This window comes from Peromyscus maniculatus, chromosome 3 (assembly GCF_049852395.1).
Source record: "Peromyscus maniculatus bairdii isolate BWxNUB_F1_BW_parent chromosome 3, HU_Pman_BW_mat_3.1, whole genome shotgun sequence".
Classification (NCBI taxonomy): Eukaryota; Metazoa; Chordata; class Mammalia; order Rodentia; family Cricetidae; genus Peromyscus; species Peromyscus maniculatus.
Window position 1 is genome coordinate 125188874 of NC_134854.1, and position 21349 is coordinate 125210222.

Below are 21349 nucleotides of genomic sequence, written 5' to 3' on the forward strand. Positions count from 1 at the left end.
CAGGCAAAAACAGATGCAGTTTTTCACTTCCTACTACTATGAAGGTAAATGTCTCTGGCTTCCAGAGCTCTGTGAACTCAAATCATTTTGGTTTTCCTTGTCCATGGTAAGTGGGTAAAAATCAGATATTATGAATACTTTTTTTCAGAGTTTTGTACTGTAGCAAGATCTTCTGAACCAGTACCTTTTTAAAAAATTAATTTTATTATTAATATCTCTTTTTATTTATTTTACATACCGACTGCACTTTACCCCCCCTCTCTCCCAGCCCCCACCACTCGTCTCCCATCTAACCCCTTCCCCATCTGCTCCTCCTCTCTCTATTCAGAAATGGGCAGGCCTCCCATGAGCTTGAACAAAGCATGGCACATCAAGTTGAGGTAGGTCTTTTGGTTGTTGAACTCTTTCTGTAAATCCTGTTAAGAATTTTCTTAAACTGCCCTGGTGACAGGGAATTGGAAACAGTACATTTACTTCCCAGCAATATTTGAGTGACAGCTGTTCATTCTTTTGTTGAGTAGAAATATGCACTGCAGAAGTTTTCTTATTGATCTATGTCTTGTCTTGAGAATTCACTTAGGATAATATTTAAACAATTATTAGTCACTTTCTGACACATTTTCCAATCTATTCTTCTGAAGGTTTTTTAACTGATAGATGAAAATGCCATGTATTTATGGGTTTTATGCATGAATACATCATGTAATGTTTAAATCGGGGTAAATATACCTATCTTATCAATTTTTTTTATATTCTTGTGATTAAATTACTCAAAATCCTCTCTTCTGACTATATATGTATGCATGTACCATCCTACTATGATCCATTATCACCCTGTTGTCCAGTAGAACAGTAGAACTAGACGGTTTTATTCCTCTTTAAATAAGTTAATCAACCACTCTTCAGTCCTTTCTTCCCTTCACTCTCCTATTTTAGGTACAGGTACCCAACATTCTTCTATTTCTTTTTCAAGTTTTATGACAGTTTTTTTTCTTTTTACTTTCTTTTTAGATTCTAAGTGTGAGTGAGGGCACGTAGCTATTATTTTTCTGTGTTTGGCTTATTTCATTTAACATAATGACCTCCCAGTTCTGTCATACCAAGTTCTAAAGGAAAGATTGATAACAGGTTAGGTTTTTAGTAAAATTTCAGCCATTTGTGGGATATCTTCACTTTTCCCATGTTAGAAACCCTGTCACCTACTCAATAATTTCCTTAAAGTAGCACATATGTCTCTTAAATAATTCTTATTTTACCCTAAGCAGTAATAAAGTTGTTTGATTTGCATGATGATCAAGCTATGTTTTAATGATAAGATTTATAGTAAATCCTGAAAGTTTATATTTACCCTCCTGGTGAGGATAATACATGGTGAAATGAGGATTGAGTATTTTCCTAAACAGAGCTGTTTGTTGTCATAAATTTCTACTCTCCTTTCTGAGCCCAAGGTCTCCTTTCCCTCCTGTCTTCCTTCTCTCCTTTCTGAAAATGAAAATGCAAGGTAAAAAGTATAACAATTTTGATTTTCACCCTGAATTTCCCCATAGTTTTACAAATAGAAAGAAGTGCTTTCCTCTTTTTGCTAGGAAAGTGTAGATGTAACCAATTGTATTATTAAAATAAGAAACACAGAGCCAATGTAAAAGAGAAAGCCGAGAGGTCAGAGCTCAGAGATAAAATCTTACCTCCTGCAGTGCTCCTAGCTTCCCCGAGAGAGGGAGGTACTTCCTGTGTCCCTGTTTAAATAATCTTTCTGTTCTGCCTTCTCATTGGTTGTAAACCCAACCACATGACTGCCTCATCACTGCCTGTAAGTACCGCCCTCCAGGTCTTAAAGGCGTATGTCTCCAATACTGGCTGTATCCCTGAACACACAGAAATCTACCTAGCTCTTCTAACCACCACGCTCTCACTATGGCTCTAATAGCTCTGACCCCAGGGCAACTTTATTTATTAACATAAAATTAAAATAACATTTCAATACAAATAAAATATCACCACATTTCCCCTTTTCTATTTTAATAAAAAGAAAAAAGGCAAAAGGTTATAACTAACAAAAGAAAAACTATATACAAAAGTACAATAACTATATACAATATATACAAGTAACAAATACCTAAACGATGTCTAGTCCATTTGTATTTGACAAATCAGAGAAAATAATTCCCTTATCTATCCTATTTTAGTAAGTCCAAAATGTATCTAATTCACTTTCTATCCTAATTAATCTTCAACTATAACTAACTAATCTTCAACTCCCTCAGAGACCCAAGAAGGAAATAATATTAGCTAACAAAAATAAAAACAAGAAGTGCACAAAAGCAGCTTCCAAAAAATTTGTGGGTTGACAGAAACAGCCAGCTGCCTGGACAGTCACCTGAGGTTTCTCTGCAGTGTTGGGGCATCATCTTCAGCCTATAGGCTTAGCGTATCTGACAGACTCATTTGTGAAGTAGGTTGTACACAAGGTCAACAGTTCAACCTCACACTGGGTGAGAGCAGTCCATGTACCAGAAACACCTGAATTCCACTAGTGTCATGTCATGATTCAGGATTTTAAATTCTGGAAATTGTTGATGGTTTTTTAATTCAGCTGTCCATTCTTCTTGGCTGTGTATATATGGCTTCATCTCAGCATCCCCTTCTTCTCCACATCCCTCTATTAAATGCCAGTCTACTATTGAGAGGCGTGAGCTTTCAGTTGCTGTTCCATTGCACAACAGAAGCCATCGGCCCACTGCCTGTTCAGCTGCCTTCGAAGAAAAGGACACTGTACCTTTTCCAGATTGTGAAGGCGACTTCAGGGATGGTGCCATATTGTCCTGGCCTCAGAAGATGCCTTTTGATAAAGCCATAACCACACTTGTTTTGGCAGGAATTGGTAGTCCTTTGTTTCATGTTCTGTCTGTCCATTTTTTCTGTTGATTTGAGGATACTTTGTTGTCCAGTGGCTAACTTTTGCCACAATGAAAATTAACTCCATATGCAGTTTCTTCAATGCCCATATTTTCTCTGAAGTAGATTGGTACTGCCAGGAACCGACATGTCTCAAAAAAGAAAAATTTCTAAGTTATTAAAACATTTTAAATGCCATATTCTGTAGATCTCTGAAGGGTTTGAAGATGACCTGTCTAAAATACATCTGCTCAATTTTTAAAACATATCTAATATGACTACAATTTCTATTGTAATGTCTAACTACTAACTTTCATTTCTTTATATCCTAATAGTTGGTAATAATGTAAAGTATTTAAAACTAGTAATTGTCTTTTTCTTTTCTTTCTTTCTTTTTTTTTTAAACAAAAACCTTAAATCTAATCTCCTTTGCTTAGCCTTTTTCCTAACCCTTGACAACTTGTAACCTACCCCCCTAAATAATGAAAATTATCCCAGACCCAAAACCCATTAAAAGAACCAAAAAACCACCCACCCCATACCACTTCTTTGGCAATGTGGGTGTCATATTCTTAAAATTGCTTCCTGCTGGGTATGGGCGAAGTTATCTTTATCCTGAAAGAAAATTTTAGGTTAATTGTCAAATTCTAGGAAAGGTAACTATATCCTTCATTATTATCCAGTCTATGTATAAAGCCAAAGTTCAGGGTTTATCTCAAGTCCTTATTCAAGTAGTCTTTGAGACTGGATCATCTCAGCTAGTCATCTCAAAATTGCTCTGAGCACCTTGTAGTTCAAAGCTGATCTATAGATGATGTTTGTCAGTTCAGTGATATTATTATTGTCCACGTGGAATTGTTGTTGTTGTGTTTGTTGTTGTGGGGCCCCATCTTCTTCCTGGAGATTTCAGTTGATGTTAGGCCTGGCCATGATTTCCTGCAGAAAACTGATAAGAGACTCGAACACAAAGACATATATATGCAGCTAATTGAAGCCTTTTTTCTAGAATTACTTAGTACTCTATATGACCATTCATATCTTAACAAAGTTTAAAATGTATATATATATATATATATATATATATCAATCTTGTAAATTTTGATATAAAATTTATACTTTAAGAAAAGTTTAAAGAATCAGAATAGAATCAAAGAGTTGAGATTAGTAATAGAATAGTCCCTTAATTAATTTGGCTTTTGTCCTGTCCCATAGCAGAAAATGGCTCTTTTATTCTGTCATGATACAGGGAGTTTGTATTTTCATTTTAACAACATGCTTGAGTTTAAAGAAGGAGAGAGCCATTCTCCAACTCCAAAGTCAGCTTTAAATTTTAATTGAACTGGGACTATTAGAAAACCAATAGTGTTAAATCTTTAGAGAAAAGCAGAAACAAACATTTAAGAAGACATAAAATTTTTCAGATAATATATACCCATATGCCATATACTCCCATATACTCTGTTTCCTGGGATAGATGATTTGTCCCTTTTCTTCAGTTGTCTCATTTGTCTTGTGTCCTTCAGATTCCTTAACCTTCATTCTCCTAAAAGACAAAAACAAAAACCTTCCCCCAAGACTAATTTTGGGGATGTTCCTTTTTGGCAAGTTATTATCTGGTTAAATGAAAAGACATGTGTTACAGGTACAAGTTAGTTTAAATTGGATGTTCATGCTGGTTGATGAACTATCACCTCCTCTAATTAAGAGGTTTCTCTTGTTCAAATCGAACCTTTATCAATTTTGATGGTACCCACAGCTTATCTTCTCCTATAGAAACAAAAGCAAAACCTCATCCCCAACGTAATACATACCCTGGCTTCCATTCTGAGGTCAGCACATCCTTAAAGTATATAGGCTGATTTAATTCTGTAGTTTTTTCTATTACCCAATGTCTCTCTGCAGCTGTTGTTCCTTTATCATTGGCATTCAGAAAATTCAAAGTTAATAGAGCATTATTCAGTCTATTTCTGGGGGTTTTTGTTACTCCTTTCTGTTTATTTAGCATATCCTTTAGAGTTCTGTTTGACCTTTCTATAACTGCTTGACCTGTTCGATTATGTGGTATGCCTGTAATATGCTTTATATTGTAATAAGCAAAAAACTGTTTCATTTTAACAGAGACATATGATGGAGCATTGTCAGTTTTGATTTGTGAAGGTATACCCATGATGGCCATAACTTCTAGCAAATGAGTGATTACAGAATCAGCTTTTTCAGAACTCAAAGCAGTTGCCCATTGAAATCCTGAATAAGTATCAATGGTGTGGTGTACATATTTCAATTTTCCAAATTCTGCAAAGTGAAACACGTCCATCTGCCAGATTTCATTCCTCTGAGTACCCTTTGGGTTACATCCTGCTGGTAATGGTGTTTGATTATAGAAAGAACAAGTAGGACATTTCTTTACTATTTCTTTGGCTTGTTGCCAGGTTATGGAAAAATCCTTTTTTAAACCTTTACTATTGACATGATGTTTTTTATGAAATTCTGAGGCCTCCAGCACATTTCCTACCAATAATTTATCAATCTCATCATTGCCTTGTGCTAAAGGGCCTGGCAAACCAGTATGAGATCGGATGTGAGTTATATATAAAGGATGACTCCTTTTCCTGATTGTATCTTGTAATTGAATAAATAGTGAAGTTAATTCTGAAGCATCAGGGATAAATTCTGCAGTCTCAATATGTAATACCACTCTTTCAGCATACTGAGAGTCAGTTACTATGTTGAGAGGTTCTGAAAAATCCATTAATACCAACAGAATAGCATACAATTCTGATTTTTGCACTGAATTATAAGGACTTTGTACCACTTTACTTAAATTTTCTGATTTGTAACCTGCCTTTCCTTGTTTGTTGGCATCTGTATAAAATGTACGAACTCCAGATATGGGTTTTTGCCGTACAATTCGAGGCAAGATCCAATCAGCTCTCTTTATAAAATCAATTCTGTTGCTTTTGGGATATTTGCTGTTAATTTCTCCCAAAAAATTACTGCAAGCTCTTTGCCAAGGTTCACTTTCTGTCCATAATTTTTCAATGTCCTCCTTAGTTAAAGGTACGACAATTTCTGCTGGGTCTATTCCTGCTAACTGACGAAGTCTCAATTTTCCTTTCCAAATCAAGTCAGAGATTTTTTCCCCATAAGTTTTTAATTTTTTATTTGGTTTATTTGGTAAAAATATCCATTCCAATATAATATCTTCCCTCTGCATTAATATTCCAGTAGGGGAATGCCTAGAGGGTAAAATAACCAAAATGCAATCCAGCTTTGGATCAATACGATCCACGTGCCCTTCATGTACTTTCTTTTCTACCAAGGCCAATTCTTTCTCAGCTTCAGGTGATAATTCTCTTGGACTATTTAAGTCCTTGTCACCTTCTAAGGTTTTGAACAAATTAGTCAGTTCATCATTTTTTACCCCAACAATAGTTCGTAGATGAGAAATATCTCCAAATAATCTTTGAAAGTCATTAAGAGTCTGTAGTCTATCTCTCCTAATTTGCACCTTTTGGGGTCTAATTTTTTGTAGCTCTATTTTATATCCTAAATAATTAATAGAATCTCCTCTTTGTATTTTTTCAGGAGCAATTTGTAATCCCCAGCAAGGCAAAATTTTCTTTACTTCTTCAAACATTCTTTCTAAAGTATCTGCATTTGAGTCAGCTAGTAAAATATCATCCATATAATGATAAATTATAGATTTAGGAAATTTTTTACGTATCACTTCCAATGGCTGTTGTACAAAATATTGGCACAGAGTTGGGCTATTTAACATTCCCTGTGGGAGGACCCTCCATTGAAATCTTTTAACCGGTTGAGAATTATTATAAGTAGGCACTGTGAAAGCAAATCTTTCTTTGTCTTTTTCTTGTAAGGGTATTGAAAAGAAACAGTCTTTTAAATCAATAACTATGAGAGGCCATCCTTTTGGTAACAGAGTAGGCAAAGGAATTCCAGATTGTAGAGAGCCCATCAGCTGAATTACTTTGTTAATTGCTCTAAGGTCTGTTACCATTCTCCATTTACCAGATTTCTTTTTAATAACAAATACAGGAGAATTCCAAGGGCTGGTTGACTGTTCAATATGCTGAGCATTTAACTGTTCTTCTACCAGCTCTTCTAAAGCCTGGAGTTTCTCTGTTGTTAAAGGCCATTGCTGAACCCATACAGGCTTGTCTGTTAACCATTTTAAAGGTAGAGCTGTTGGTATTTTTGGAAGATTATCAGTTGTTGTGCCCTGTTCCTGTATAATATGGATGGCTGGTGACCACTCAAAATAATGCCTTCTAATATTTCTCTCAGAAACATGTGCTAGTTTATGATTTGTTTCTGAGATTGGAGGGATTTTAATCTGAGTATTCCATTGTTGCAACAAGTCTCGACCCCACAGGTTCATAGCTATGTTAGCGACATATGGTTTTAATTTTCCTCTCTGTCCTTCTGGACCTATACATTCCAGCCATCTTGCACTCTGTTTCACTCCAGATAATGTCCCAATTCCTAACAGTTGAACGTTTACCTCCTGAAGAGGCCAAGCTGGATGCCAAAATTCTGGTGCAATTATGGTAATGTCCGCACCTGTGTCTACCAGACCAGACAACAAAACGCCATTTATTTTTATCGTTAATTTTGGTCTCTGTTCATTAATAGAAGTTTGCCAAAAAATTTTCTTTATGTTTTCTCCTGAATTTTCTATTCTCTCTTTTTCATCATCCTGACCAGCCTGATTTATTCCAATAGTCATTTGGTTATTTAATCGCTCAGAGCAGGGATTTCCTCTACAGCTGCAGGAAAGGTTTGAACTGGTTTTGCTATGGGGGCCTGCATGAGGCCCCTCCGGGAGTTTCCCGAAAACTGAGGCAAAGGATTACCCTGTCTGTCCTTTGTTGATCTACATTCGTTGGTCCAGTGTTTTCCCTTACCACACCTTCTGCATACTCCAGAAGGAAGGGGCATTCTGTTGCCATTGTTCCTTGAAAAACATTGCTTCTAGGATTGACCTGTTTACAGTCCCTTTTAAAATGTCCTTGCTTTCCACACCCAAAACATCTAACACTCCTCAAACCTTTTGAAATTACTTCTCCTACCCACGTATCATGCTCATCAACCTCAACATTAATTGTTTCTCTAATCCAATCTTCCAAAGGTGCAGATCTTGCCCTTAACGGCCTGATTATTCTTTTGCATGCTGCATTCGCATTCTCAAATGCCAAAGCTTCAATTATTGCCTTACTAGCTTCTGATCCTGAGACCATTCTGTTTACTGCTGAAGCCAGTCTTTCTAAAAAATCTGTGAAAGATTCTTTAGGGCCTTGCATAACCTTTGTGAATGACTCATGTTTTTTTCCTGGTTCATCAACTCTGTCCCATGCATTCAAGGCTGCCATTCGACATAAAATTACGGTTTGAACATCATATAAACATTGTGTTTGTATTGAAGCATATTGGCCTTCTCCAATAAGCTGATCCTGACAAACTTGTATTCCTTTATCCCTCCATTGTGTTTCTACGTTTCTAGCTTCCTCCTTAAACCAAGTCAGAAATTGAATTCTCTGGCTGGGTTCCAGAACAGCTTGTGCAAGGTCCCGCCAGTCCTGTGGTATAATCCTATTATATGTTGACCAAGAGTTTAACATTTGCTTTACATATGGGGAATGCATGCCATAAGATACTATTGCCTCCTTAAACCTTTTAAAATCCATCAGTTCAATTGGAGCCCAGATATTTTGTGTAGCCATTTGATCAGGCATCTGCTGTACGGTTACAGGATAAATTAAGGATGATTGTGTGAAAACAGGCTTTCTTTCTGTAACCTTATGATCCAAACTTGAACCAACTTCACTGTTAAAATTAACAGGTTTTTCTAAAGCTGTTATCCTGGCACTTAAATCGACTATCTTTTTAAATAGTAAAATGAGAATAAGCATGGTGATTAACTGCATAATTCCCATAATACTAATCTTTTCATATAGTTGTTCCATTGTCAGACTGCCTAAAATTTCAAACAAAACCCAATTTTCTTCCAATGTACACAGGAAACCCATTTTTTTAAATGTGGAAAAAATTTGTCTTTTAAATAGTTTCCTTTATGACTTACCAAATCTGCGTAGAACAGTAGAAATCCGAGCGAATTTCAAAAGAGCCACCTAGTGTCCTAGGTGTGAATCCAGAGAGAGAGAGAGAGAGAGAGAGAGAGAGAGAGAGAGAGAGAGAGAGAGAAACAGAGAGACAGAGAGAAAGCAAGAGAGAAAGCAAAAGCGAAAGCGAAAGTGAAAGTGAAAGTGAAAGTGAAAGTGAAAGTGAAAGCGAAGGGGTAGCCGGCTAAAGCTTAAAGCCAGCCACTTGTTGCCTCTTGAGCCGAGTCAAGGCTTGGCTTTACAGCCAGGGGCCCTGTTTAGCAGGGCAGGCCTGAGCTGTTTGTAGCACTGGCTTTAAGCAAGCAGCTCACAGTCCAGCCTGAGCCCAGACCTGGGCCGGGGCTAGGGAGCCGGCTGCTCCGGCTAGGGAGCCGGCCCCAAGCAGTTTTTAATGGATTTGCCCCACGTTGGGCGCCAGATGTAGATGTAACCAATTGTATTATTAAAATAAGAAATACAGAGCCAATGTAAAAGAGAAAGCCGAGAGGTCAGAGCTCAGAGATAAAATCTTACCTCCTGCAGTGCTCCTAGCTTCCCCGAGAGAGGGAGGTACTTCCTGTGTCCCTGTTTAAATAATCTTTCTGTTCTGCCTTCTCATTGGTTGTAAACCCAACCACATGACTGCCTCATCACTGCCTGTAAGTACCGCCCTCCAGGTCTTAAAGGCGTATGTCTCCAATACTGGCTGTATCCCTGAACACACAGAAATCTACCTAGCTCTTCTAACCACCACGCTCTCACTATGGCTCTAATAGCTCTGACCCCAGGGCAACTTTATTTATTAACATAAAATTAAAATAACATTTCAATACAAATAAAATATCACCACAGGAAAGTAGCTTCTTACTTTCTTATATTGAGGTATGTAACCTTTGAGATAACATTGTCCTGAATTTAAAATTAGAAATGTGGGCAGGAGAAATGGCTCGGCAGTTCGGTGCATGTACTACTTCTGCAGGACTCAAGTTCAATTCCCAGCACCTAGTAGGGCAGCTCACAGCTGCCTATGACTCCAGCTCCAGGAGTTCTGATGCCTCCTAGTTTTCATGGAAACTATACACATGTGCACAAGCAAGCATATATACACATATATCCATAATACACATAATTTAAGTTTTAAAAACAATATCTTAAAAATATTAGAAGGTATACATGATAAATAGTCCCACTTTCCAATTGTTTACATTAATGTAGCAAATCCTCAATTAGGTAGAATATAGGTATTTTAATAATTTAAACATAATCTACAAATTCACCATGTGGATATCACATATTCAAATAGTTAAATACATTATATGAGACAATTTAGTATTGTGTAATTATGTAATTAATATAAGTAACAAAATCCTTGGTGGCATTTATTTTCCAAAATGTTTTTGTTATATCAAGGCAATTAAATGTATTTTCAGAAAACACTTTCACATAAATATAACAGAATAATTTCATTTATTATATAAGTGAAAAATTACTGTCTCATGTTGAATAATACACAATAACTCAAAGAAAATCAATATTAAATCTATAAAGATTAATATGTTATTAAGAGAAGCTGTTTTAATGAATAATTGTACATGGCAATTAACAATTTGTACTTGCTTTTACATTCCTTTTAATTAATACACAAAATAGGAATTAGGCTATTATTCAGGTACCATATAATGCTATAGCTCTTATAGTAAACACATAATGCTTAAATCAGGATAGACATATTTATTACCTTAAATATTTGTCATTACTTTATGGTAAAAGCTTTAAAAATCCTTTTTTCTAGCCTTTTAAAAATGGAGGAGTATAATATTAACTGCAATCATCTTAGTTTGTGATAGCCTACCAGAGCCTGTTTCTATGAAAGTATAATTAACTATCCATTGCTAAGTCTACCACAAATTGTTCCCCAAATCATCTCCCTTTGTCTCTAATATACACCATTCTATTTTCAAGTTCTAGAAAACTGACTTTTTAAAATTCTACATTAAACATTTATTCTTATTTTAAATTATGTATGTGTTCCAGTGTCTGTGTCTGCATCTGTATCAATATCTGTGTCTGTCTGTGTTTGTGTGTGTGTGCCTGTGTCTGTCTGTTTGTGTGTGTGTATGTGTGTGTGTGTGTCTGCTTCTGTGAATGTGTCTCTGTTAGTGTCAGTGTCTGTGTGGGAGTGTGAATGCAGGTATCCAGGGCGACCACAAGAGAGCACTGGATCCTCTGTAGTTAGAGTTACAGGTAGTTGTGAGCTGTCCAATATGGGAACAAACCTTGGGTCCTTTGCAAAAACCACAAATGCTATTAACTGCTGAGTCATCGCCCTAGCCCCAGATTCTACATTTGGGGGACCATGAATTATTGGTTTCTGTGTTCCGTTTAGTTTAATTAATGTAGCACCCATGTTGTAGTAAATGATAGGACTTAATCAGTCTTAGATGGCTAAATATTATTCTCTTATATATGTCACATTATTGGATTTTTTAAAATATATGTTTGTGTGTGTGTGCATGTGTGTGTGCGTGTGTGTGTGTGTGTGTGTGTGTGTGTGTGTGTTATGCATATGAGTATGTATGTGTGTTCCTATGTACTTGGATCAGTCAATCCCCATGTTATATATTGAGGCAAGGTTTTTCCTGAACTCAGCTTAGCTTTTTGGCTAGTCAGGCCAGCTGGCTTGCTCTGAGGATTTCCTGTCTCTGTCTTTCACACAAGAGATAGCAGGTGGGCCACATCCCTTCCTAGAGTTTTCTTGAGATTCTGGGGTCCCAGTTCTAGCTGAATGCTCAATGATTAAAGTGCTTGTAAACTAAGCGCTCACACTATCTACCATTTCCTCAGATTTCCTTTATGTTTTTTGAGACAGAATCTTACCTCTTAGCCCAACCTAGACTCAATCCGTTGCCATTGGAAAGACAGTGAAGTTGTTTCTTTCTTGACTGTTGTGGACAGTGTTGTGATGGACAAGGGATGCAGATGCCTGTTTGACATTCAAATTTTATTTTTTAGTTAAAATCCCAAAATAGAATTGTTGGGTCCATCATTTTAAATCATTGGAGAAAAATACATATTGTTTTCTATATGGCTACAATAATCTATAGTTTAAGTAATATTCTACTATGAGTCTATTTTCATTCATGATTAATATATGTTTAATGTAAAGAATAGCATATTTAATTCTGGCATATTTTTGTGCCTATGTACAATATACCATGACCATAGTCACCCTCCTTCCCACACTTTCTCATATTTCCCCATGTGTTCACCAGCACAGGTTATTTTAGATTTTTTTTTTTTTTTTTTTGGTTTTTCGAGACAGGGTTTCTCTGCGTAGTTTTGCGCCTTTCCTGGAGCTCACTTGGTAGCCCAGGCTGGCCTCGAACTCACAGAGATCCGCCTGGCTCTGCCTCCCGAGTGCTGGGATTAAAGGCGTGCGCCACCACCGCCCAGCTTATTTTATATTTTTTGATACTAGCCAGTCTTACTGTGTCCAACTGACATACAGTTTTGTTTCTGATTTGCTTTTTATTTGCCTTTTACTCCTATTAAGCTTTTTGCATTACTTCGAAGTCTAAACATAACTTCTTTTCAAACCTACCATTTGTTAAATATTTTCTACCACACCGCAGTATTTGCTCCACCCTTTTGACTGTTGCTCTTGTGTGTAAAATCTCTTTAGTGTAGTACAATCTGCTATGTCTATATTTACTTGTGTCTATGCTCTCAGGATCTTGAAAAGAAATCTACTAAAACTGACCCCATGTTCTCTTATAATAGCATAGTGCCAGATCTTACATTCAAGTGTTAATGTATATGAGTTGATTTTTGTAACTGATGAGATATAAAGATCTACTTTTATATTTCAGCATAGATGCATTCAATTTCCCACTACCATGTGTTGAAAGGACTGCCCCTTTCTCACCATATATTTTCAGGAAATGTGTCAAAACCATTTGACTGTCAATGAACAAGTTTGCCCCTGGAATTTCTATTTCAATCAATTGGTTTATACCCATTTTTAATATATGTATTATGATGTTTAGGCTATAAATGCTTTGTGGTATGTTTTGAAGTCATGTTATGTAATGCCTCCAGCTTTGTTCATTGGCAGAGGTTTCTTTTGCTCTTTGTGTGTGTGTGTGTGTGTGTGTGTGTGTGTGTGTAGTTCTATATAAATTTTAGATATTTTACCAGATTTTGTAAAGAATTTTATCGGTATTTTTACAGGCATTATGTTAGATTTTAGTACACCCATAAAGAGCTTTGTGTTAGATGAATCTTTTAACAATATCACTTTGTCCACCCATGAACATGAGATGTCTTTGTACTCTTAAATTTCTGTTATATTATTTTCATTGTGGGTATTTTTTCATTTGTGGTTTGATTTCTTCTTCTTCTTCTTCTTCTTCTTCTTCTTCTTCTTCTTCTTCTTCTTCTTCTTCTTCTTCTTCTTCTTTCGATTTACAACTAGTGTAAAGGGGATGGCTTACTTGTTTTTATTTGTATGATTTATAAGTAGAATTCTCTTTTGATTTCAATTTTACCTAATTCACCGTTGACAGCCAGCAATGGTACTAAGCTTTATTTGGTTATTCCACAGCTTCTTTTGGGAATATATTATTTGTTGTAACAGGTTTTATGAGGATATTTTTGTTTGTCTTATTTTTCTGTCTGTGAAATCATGTCACGTGCAAAGAGTGTCAGTTTGATCCTTTCAATGCCAATTTGGCTGTGCTCTACTTCTGTGCCTTCCCAGATTATTTAGACAAGAACATCAGAACTATGTGGCATGTAAGGATGAAGGCAGACTCTCTTGCCTTGTTTCATAGATGATTTTCTGTATTCAGTCAAATGTTGATGTTTGTTGACCTCTAACCTCATCTGTGATGGAAAATAAAATATTTGTCCCTGTCTTTGTGTGTGTGTGTGTGTGTGTGTGTGTGTGTGTGTGTGTGTGTGTGACTTCCTAAACTAGTTCTCTTTGCTTAGAGTTATTTCTTGGAGTGCTGCCATTGTTTCATTTTTATAACTCTAAATAACAACATCTTTTGAAACATATCATTTCTAAGTGATTTCTCCAATACAGAGGTATTATATATGCTTTGTTGACTGTTACTTTTGCTCAGGTTTCATCTAAATGCATAGTGTTATGCTATTCCAAATAATCTGGAAAGTGCTTCATAATATCATCAATCTTACCCCCAGCTTCCTCTAATGGATGAGTCAGACCTGGATACCTTATTGTGTGGCTGATGTGCAGTGATGCACTGTAAGAGTACAACCACTGCAGTAACTGCACACAGAGTAATCCAGGTACCCATGTTACATTATTCCAGGCCTAATGCTAAGTTGCAAGTCTAATGCTTCTCTTAAACCTCTCTCTCTCTCTCTCTCTCTCTCTCTCTCTCTCTCTCTCTCTCTCTCTCTCTCTCTGTATGTGTGTGTGTGTGTGTGTGTGTGTGTGTGTGTGTGTTTGTCTCTCTCTTTTTCTAATCATGCACTCATTAATTATTCTCACGCCTCAGCTTTCTACAGTACTTCAGTCTCCGTGTAGCTCCTTATTTTGACATATCAGATCAGGAATATAGCCTCCTGCCTGATTCTTTAGACGCTTCTGAAATCAGATAGGAGCACAAATGGCTTTTTTTTTGGTGTGTCTTATTAAGACAGACCCTGCAGCTCTTACTCAGCCACCATCTTTCTCTGATCCCACCACTGTATTCTTAGAACGAAGGGTAAGCAGTCTGAACAAATAAGGGAGGAATTGATTTGTTTATAAATATTGTAACTCAAGGTATACAGATTTTCTTAGATGAAAATATTTTAATGTGCATTTATAGCTATTTCATTATTGAAGTATAATTAATAGAGATAACAATGTTTAGTTTGGGGGGATATGATACATGAATTAGCTTCCAATCTACTCCTCTCATGTAGATTTACTATATAATGTTAATGACAATTATTTAGACACTCAAATAATAAGAACTTATGTCAACTGCTTGGTTTTTTTATATCACTTATTCTTCAATGTCTTCATCTGCTCATATACTTAATAAAATATCACTAATACATATAAATACTGTCTAAAAAAGTTAACTCTCAAGACAGGGTTACTCAATATTTACCATGGTTGATGTTTATATATAAGCAGTAGGCTTCAGTTGGCTGGTGGTACAATACTGCCTTTTCCTATTGGCCCTTACTTAAAGCAACACAGGGAAATTTTCCGGTTGAATTTCTCTTTTATTATTCTTCAATCTTGTTTCACAGTTCCAAATCCTCCATTTAATCAATTTCATAGTAGCATCTGTGTGTTTGTGAGAAAGATATCTTTCTCCTCTGTTTTTATTTTCCTTCTGTGTTTAAGTGAGGGACTGGTGGGTCTTATTATAGAAGGATTACCCATTTGACTGTACTTTCTTCTATTATTGTGTTCATTGGTAATGTGGGATGTACTTAATTGCTTTTACAATTTGAATGCATAAATCATATGTAAGATCATCAAAAGTGTTTTAAGTGATCTACATGGTGTTCTAATGAATGAGATAAACTTTAAAAAGTTAAAAATTAGTGTACTCATTAAATTTCTCTGCCAAGAAATAAGAAATTTTTTAAAATAGTAAAAAAAAAATAGTCTGTGCTCTGAAAATCTCAAAGCTCATTGGTGGCTACTTCTGTTGAATCAGAAGTTGTTGAGTAAATATCTAAACTGCTCTTTTGGTGATAATAAAAATGTGTTTTATTCATTTCTTTCTGTTCATTGATCCAGTCATCAGAGTAGTCATGGTCCATATAATAAATTCAAACCCAGATTTGGATGCTGCAAACTATAACAATTGCATGCCTGATGAAATATACTCAGTGATGCACAAGTTGCATGGATGTTATTAAAGTAACCAAGCACCCTCTGATTGTATCTGATGCCAACTTCATGAGTTGGAACCCATACCTGGCACCAACAAAGGGGCCAGGAACCTGTGCCTAGACAGGTCATAGGTTCTTGGGGATAACCCAATACTATTATTCTACTAAGTGGCATGGTATTAAAATGATTCCTAATGAATTGTTGTGATACACATAGGTTAGAGCATCTCTCAACCATCACCAGAGGAGCTTCTCTTTTCAGTAGATAGCAATTAACACACACACACACACACACACACACACACACACACACACACACAAAACTTAACTAGTCAATATGTAGAAAATAAAAGACTGTGGAGTGCTCAGACTTTGTGGTGGTTTGAATAAGAATGGTTTCCCCAGAGTAGGTCAGTCCCAGCTGTCTCTCAACCATTGCCAGCAGTCTTTTATGGGGGTATCTTTGTGGATTTCTGTGGGCCTCTTTAGCACTTTGTTTCTTCCTTTTCTCATGTTGTCTTCATTTACCATGGTCTCCGATTCCTTGTTCTCCCTTTCTGTTCTTGATCCAGCTGGGATCTCCTGCTCTCTTTCCCTCAACCCTCGCCCTTCCTTACTCCCACTCATATCCAGGCTGTTCATGTAGATCTCATCCATTTCTCCGACATTGGGTGATCCCCGTGTCTTTCTTGGGGTCCTGTTTTAGTTGTGCCAGAGACCCCATCCAAGGACTGAGGAATCTGGATGCAGACATCCATGGCTAGGTCCCGGGTAGAGCGCCGGGAGTCTAATTAGCGAGAAAGAGGAGGGTTTATATGAGTGAGAATTGTTGAAACCAAGGTTGGGTAAAGCACAGGGACAAATAACCAAACGAATGGAAACACATGAACTATGAACCAAAGGCTGAGGGGCCCCCAACTGGATCAGGCCCTCTGAATAGGTGAGACAGTTGATTGGCTTGATCTGTTTGGGAGGCATCTAGGCAGTGGTACCAGGTCCTGGGCTCCTTGCATGAGATAGCTGTTTGAAACCTGGGACTTATACAGGGACACTTGGCTCAATCTGGGAGGAGGGGACTGGACCGGCCTAGACTGAGTCTATCAGGTTGATCTCAGTCCTTGGGGGAGGCCTTGATCTGGAGGTGGTGGGAATAGGGGGTGGGCTGGGGGGAAGGGGAGGTGGGCAGGAAGGGGGAGAACAAGGGAATCTGTGGCTGATATGTAGAACTGAATAAATAAATAAAATAAAAATAAAAAAAATAAAGAATGGTTTCCCCATAGGCTTTTTTGTTTCGGTATGTGGTCCACAAGTGGTAGAAATGTTTGAAAAGGATTAGGTAGGAGGTGTGGCCTTGGATGAGATATGTAACTGGGGGCAGGTTTTGAGTTTTCAAAAGACTTCCACCATTTTCAGTCTCTCTGCCTATTATTTGTAGATTAAAATGTATGCTCTCCAGCCCCATGCCTGCCTGCCTGCTGCTATGCTTCCTGTCATGATGGTCTTGGACTCTTAACCCTCTGAAACTCTAAGTCTCAAATTAACTGCTTTCTTTTATAAAGTACCTTGGTAATGATGCTGTATCACAGCAATAAAAAAGTAACTAAGATGGTCTATTACCAGAAATTCACAGAATCTGTTTAAGGAGTAAATGAATTTACTAGGAAGGAAGACTCTCTACAGAACAGGAAATTTATCATTTATCATAGGGTCCTGGAAGGCCTAAGTACATGCTGTTTTTCTACCTGATTCCCTCCCAGCAGTCAAGCCCATGAGGGAGAGAAGAGCAAGGTGTATGTGTGTCTCAGGTCTTAAGAGTAGCCCCCAGGTCATGCCCCAGGGCCTGGTTCTTCAAGGCAATAGGTAGGTAGGACAGTTACCTGCTACATCTCTAGGGTCACAGATAGAAGAGATACCCATTACAATGGTCCTAAATAGGTCATACATATCCTACCCCTCACACTAAGCCCAAGAGATCTTCATGGAAGAGAAGAAAGACTGTAAAAGTCAAAGGTGATAGAACACATTAAATAAACAATTTTGCCTAGGCACAATAGACTGACTGCCTGTAGATGTACTTTTGCTCTAGAATGCACAAGACACATGCAAGCTCAAGCCATATAAAATTCCTACATAGAAGAGAAAGGTGGGCATGAAATACCACTACTAGGTGACAATTTTTAGAAATAATAAGTATAAAAATAATCCTAACAATGGAACAGATCTGGAGAGCTAACTTATTGCTTCAAAAGCCTAAAGCTTAATCCATGTAGGTTACAAATGAAATATCAAAACACATTTGTTCTATGGCTTTTAAACACAGTCTGCATGTATGTTATACATTTGTAGACCATATTTCCTATTACATGCACATTTAATAAGAATGAACACTGCATCTCCCATTCTCCTCTTTATGGATGGTGGTGCATAAATGGACTAGAGTAACCATGTCACATACAAAGAATTAGCTGTTATTCCAGGCCACAGTCCAACAACAGGTCTTAGAAGTTACTGATTCAGTTCACTACAAAGTGTTACACAGGGTAAAACAATGTGGGAAACCAGGCAGTGCATAAACATTTTGTTATTTAATTTTAGTGAGACAAATGGAGACACTAGTGCTCTTTATTTGGAGATGCCCTTCAGTGGTATTCCAGAAAATACAGCACTAAAATTGTACTCTGCTCACTGTTTGGGTTTCAATTCTGTAGTCTTTGGGGACATGAGACAAGGAAAGAAGAAACTCTACTACTTCTTGGAGTGTTTATGTCTTTCCAAACCTCATTTGAAAATTTATTCCTACTGTGCTAGCATTAAGACATGAGATTATTAGGAAGTTACTCAGCTATAGTAGTTCTACCCTTGTGGATACATTAGTGCTTACTCCTTCATTGTAAGGACATGGGGTGCCTCCTTTCTGGAAGTCAGTTTTCAAATCAAGATATTAAAAGTAGAGACAGCAGCCCTTGCTACCCTGCACATCTTCCCACACCTTCATTCTTAACAATTTGGCCTCCAGAAATGTGAAAAAATGATTTTCTCTTTTTCATGAATTTCCCAGCTCCAAGGATTTTTTAAAAAAAGATTTATTTGTTTATTATGTACACAGTGTTCTGCCCACATGTACCTGTAGGTGAGAAGAGAGCACCAGATCTCATTAGAAATGGTTGTGAGCCACCGTGTGGTTGCTAGAAATTGAACTCAGGACCTCTGTAAGAGCAGCCAGTGCTCTTAACTGCTGACCCATCTATCCAGCCCCCCAAGGATCTTCTTATAGCATCATAGTTATACCAATACACCCCTGTAAATGCACTAGGTAACTAGATTCAGCAAACGCAGGTGACAGATTCAGAATCTTTATACGATGAGGTCTAGCTAGATCCAGATGTACAAAGTGTTGGAGGATAGCTGAGCATGCTGGTACATGGAAGTCATTTGTGTGCTTGTGAGATTGTGACAGGAGTACTGAGACTTCAGGGTCAGTCTAGACAGCACAGGGTTTTCAAAAAGAAAATAATGGAGGAGCATTAACTTCAGTGACCTAGTGATCTTTTTTAAGCCATGTTAGCTGAAACTAAACGAGAAATTATTAAAACCTCAGAAATTTGCTGTTTCTGTAGAGACTTTTAACGTTCTAAGTTGTTTGGTTTTCTGATAAGATTGGGGAGAACGAACATGTCTCTTTACATATTTATTTAATCTACATGAATAATTCTATCAAAATTTAGAGTTGTATGCATTATTTTAAAAGGTTCATGTCAATGCCTGTCTTAGTTGACTTTAAGACAACAGCCAAAGTAAAATATTGGGATAGGTTATGCAGAGATCACCATTTTAGACATTATTCTAAGGGGAAGGTGTATGTAACAAAAGATTCATCTTCTAGAAAGTGATACAAGGTTTAGAGTTTTCTTTGTTGATTTTTAATTTGGATCACTTATCTAAAGGTTAGATGCAGATGTTCAAATAGCTTTTTATCATTGTAAAAGTTTACCCCAGTGTGTTTTCAGTTCTCTTTTACTTGTATTCCATGCTTTGTCTCCCAGGCTGTGGGTGTATTTATCAGTAAAGTATGTTCTTAGACATAATAGAAAGTCTGTGTATTTTTTAATCCAGCCAGCCAACCTGTGTCTCTTAAGTGGAGTATTGAGGCCATTTGTGTTATGGTTGTTATTGAGACATGCTTACGGATTTCTAAAAATGTTGTTTGTTGTCTTTTGGCTGGATGCAGTGTTTCTTTTTCTTCTTCTTTTTTTTTGCTTGTTTTTTAAATCTTTCTTTCCTATCAGTTTCAGATGTTTGCTGGTTTAATGCTTTGAATATAGCAGACTTCCTCCTGTCTATTGTTCAGCTTGTACTGATGGAATTTCATCATTTCTTTGCTTGGTTATTGAGACTGGCTTTTTTTTTTTTTACTGTGAGAGTTATTGATGCTGGATCTGATATTATTTTGATGTTTCTACCTTTGTAAGTGAATAGGCATTTTGCCTTTACAGCTTTTACTATTAATTGCTTTGTGTATTTGACATATTTACAATAATGTATTATGGAGAGAGTTTTCTGTGTTCCTGATTATTTGAGTTTCTAAATGATTCTTATGTATGGATTTATGGCTTTTTTTTTAGATTTAGGAAAATTTCCTCTGTAATTTGATTGACTAAATTGCCTATGTCTCTAGTATTTATTCCGGCTTCTTTTTATATTCCATAGATTATTGTCCTGGTTATCGTGATCATTCTCCAGAGTTCTTGACTGTTGTGGCCATGTGCTTTTATCTCATTTTTATTTTCTATATTGATTTTGGATGTAATTCATCAGTTGTGTCCTCCATCTCAAATATCATTTTTTTTCTGATAAATTGAGTTTATCTTTGTGTTTGAATGGCAGGTTTGAATTTTGACGTGAAGAGTATGGAGTTATACAAACCTGTAAAATCTTTCTGAATCTCTGCATAGCAAGACACTTAAATGTATACCTTCAAGCATACATCGTCTTCTTCTCTAAACTCCTTAGTTTATGGTCTCTGTAATATACAGCTTTTCATGTAGAAATGTAAAATATTGGAGTTTAGGAATAAGAATGCTTGCTTTGACAGGACATATACTATATTTGCAATGACACAGAGAAGAATAGCTTGGACCCTGTACAAGGACAACACTTATGCATGTGAAGCTTTCCTTATTTTTATCACAGTTCCTGGCAAGTAAATTTTATCCAAAAGGCTATAAAGCAATTTTAGTGAAATATTTAAAAAATGATGTATTAGAGTTTTGCATGTTCTCCAGAATACATAATCCCAAATTTTATAGTGCTTCAGGAACTGGGCTCAGAAAGTTGTCTGTGTTCAATTTCACTATTTTTGCATCTATTTTGAGACTTAAAGCTACACACAGTATTTCTGAAGTACAACGTGGATCACCAAATTGGAGTGAAAGGACTGCTTGAGAGCCTTTATCAGTGGTTATCAT

The 21349-nt window shown here is 36.7% G+C and overlaps 1 non-coding gene across 1 annotated transcript; it reads left to right on the forward strand.

The window, feature by feature from the left end:
- The first annotated feature begins 20962 nt into the window (after nt 1-20962).
- Nucleotides 20963-21067, forward strand: LOC121828394 (U6 spliceosomal RNA). Its single transcript, XR_006070878.2, has one exon. It is a non-coding gene; the product is annotated as a U6 spliceosomal RNA (small nuclear RNA).
- Nucleotides 21068-21349: the final 282 nt, after the last annotated feature.